The 2,779-nt window shown below is 34.0% G+C and overlaps 1 non-coding gene across 1 annotated transcript; it reads left to right on the top strand.

The window, feature by feature from the left end:
* The first annotated feature begins 2,171 nt into the window (after positions 1 to 2,171).
* On the top strand, positions 2,172 to 2,278 carry LOC116809767 (U6 spliceosomal RNA). Its single transcript, XR_004369952.1, has one exon. It is a non-coding gene; the product is annotated as a U6 spliceosomal RNA (small nuclear RNA).
* The last annotated feature ends 501 nt before the right edge of the window (positions 2,279 to 2,779 follow it).

Consider the following 2,779-nt stretch of genomic DNA (forward strand, 5'->3'; position numbering starts at 1 on the left):
ATGTAACAAAATAATGCCTCCATAGAGGTTATTTAAATTTTATTACACAGTTACCAGCCTTTCATCTACTTCTTTAAGATAAAGGGGCCCTTTTAAAATGTTGCTTACATCTACTTAGGGAAATGCAATGGTTATTGAAGTTGAAGTACAATTAGGTCAATCTCTCTATAGATGATACATATAACTAAAAGTCTCCAGGCCTACAACAAAAAAATACATATATTCATAATGTGACAATTATCAAAATTAGGCCTAAAGATTAAGGTAAGAACATGTGAAACATTCAATGGAATGGTCAGGATATTAGAAAAAGTAGATGTGTGTATATATGTATACATACATACATGCACATACACTTATACATACATATATACACATATATGTGATATGTATATGTAATATATGTAGTACATGTGTTTGTTATGTGTGTATATGTATGTATGTGTATGTATATTTATATGTATATGTGTATGTATGTATGTGTGTATATATGTAAACATTTCCAGAACACAGCCTAAGGAAGTTGCTAACCCATCGTTTTCCTGTCCAAATTTTTATGGGTTACATATATATCTGTGGCTCTCAACCTTCAATACAGAAGTAGAAGAAATATTATGTTTTATAAGGATAACTTCATTCCTTTTCTCTGTTTCAATCAGCTGATTTAAAATGAAATGTAACAGAAATACTTCTAAGCTTTTTGTGAGTTCTCTGTAAAATTGGTTTTTGTGTGTGTGTGTTGGAAGGGACAAAGTGGGGAAAGGGAGGGACAAGAGAATGTACCAGGGAGATAATTGTGATGTAAATGAGATAACAAAGTCTCATAAAATTCACCTGTCCATACACTGCTCCCTACGTAACAAGACCTTTCAAGCAACTTTCTAGAGGAGGACTGTAGGAATAATGAAAAACTTTGAATAGTTACAAAAAATCCCAGCAAGTAGTTTTGGCTTTCTGAAGGTCTGTGAGTTGCCCATATTGATTTCCATGTATCAAACAGTTAATAAAAAAAAATTAGCAGGACATGGAGGACTACATAGTCAAGACAATAGGAAACTACATCCAAGGATCTCGATCAGTGCCCCAGGATTAGAAAATATCCTAAAGACTTAAACTCAAAAAAGACATTGTTATTTTTCTTTTTAAGATCAATTTATGGCTAACATATTTAAATTTTCCCTTTTCTGTATTGTTTCATTCTCAAGGACTTGACTTTGTGATCAGGGTCATATAATGGAAATTTGCAAAACTTGGCATCATGCTGCTGTGAGAATGTAAAAAAACAAATGCTTTACTGTAGCAATCTATCAGGAAAATTTATTCACATTTGATTCTCCTGTAGTGTGTAGAGACCTTGGGAATTTAAGTGTGACTCTTTTGTTAATCACTAGTGTCTCCTTGGCTTTGTTTCTTTAGTCCACCCTTAATGGGTTGATGATGAGGAGTCCCTAAGCAAAATACACACTGAGCCAGAGTATGCTTCTGACGTGTACAGCTTTCAAATGAAGGATCACTTTCAACAAAGATTCCTAAATGGAAAACTGCAGTGATGAAGTTGCAGACAGTGATGTTTCTAAAACCCAAATCGGATTATGTTATTTCCCTACTTAAAAGCTATTGGGAGCTCCTCATTGCATTTTGAATGATGTCCAGATTCTTTAATATAGTTTATAAGGCCTTGCATGCCCTCTGCTTCTTGTCCAACTCATCTCTTACCATTCAATCCTAGAGCTCTTCCTCTCAGAAACAGCAACTGTCCTGCTGTTCTTGTATACATTGGCTTCACCCCTCCAAGCTACTGTATGTCTGCTATCCAGAGTCCTCTTCTCCCTTCTTCATGCCTGGATCAGCCCTACCTTTGTCCAGTCACATGTTTCTTCCTACATGATGCTTTCCTTGATTCTCCAGGGTGAGATAGGCAGGTTTCCTATTTGCTTTAAGGCCTGGTATTCTCCACATCCCAACACTTTTTACACTGCATTGCACATAGCTCTTTATTGCTCTGTGACCTGTTAACTCTAATGGGGTGGGGATTCTGTCTGTTTCATTCACTTTGGTATCACTATGTCTAGCACAGATTAGTGCCCTGTGAATGTTGTTTGAATGAGTGAATACATAAATGAAATGATCCATCCTTGTGAAATTTTACCAAGTTTAAAATACATATACTTGTGCTTGCCTTGGTAGCACATATACTAAAACTGGAATGATACAGGGAAGATTAGCATGGCCCCTGAACAAGGATGACATTCAAATTCGTGAAGCGTTCCAATTCTTAAATAAATTCTGGAGATCTATTGTATAGCATGGTAACTATAATTAGCATTAATGTATTAATTATATACTTGAAAATTGGTAAAAGAGTAGATCTTAAGTGGTCTCACTGCAAAAAATTGGTAAGTATGAGAGAAAATGAATATATTAATTCACTTATTTTAATCATTTCACAATGTATACATGTAAATCAAAATATCACTTTGTATATGTAAATATATACAATCTTTATTTGTCAATTATACCTCTGTAAAGCTGTGGGGGAGGGGAAGGAAAAAACAAATAACATGGCAAAAATATAAATATATATAATACACACACACTTAAAATATAAGGCAATCTGTTAATTATTTCCTTTATTTCCTTTTCCTAACATTTTTAACCTCAGCTTATCTATCAACAACTTGCTGTTTGTCATTCAGAGACATAGTTAGAATGTCCTAATTTTAATTTGTATAATTTTCCTTCTGAGTATGAATTCTTGTTAGTCAATAGATGTCTTTCT

This window comes from Hylobates moloch, unplaced genomic scaffold (assembly GCF_009828535.3).
Source record: "Hylobates moloch isolate HMO894 unplaced genomic scaffold, HMol_V3 SCAFFOLD_1, whole genome shotgun sequence".
Lineage (NCBI taxonomy): Eukaryota > Metazoa > Chordata > Mammalia > Primates > Hylobatidae > Hylobates > Hylobates moloch.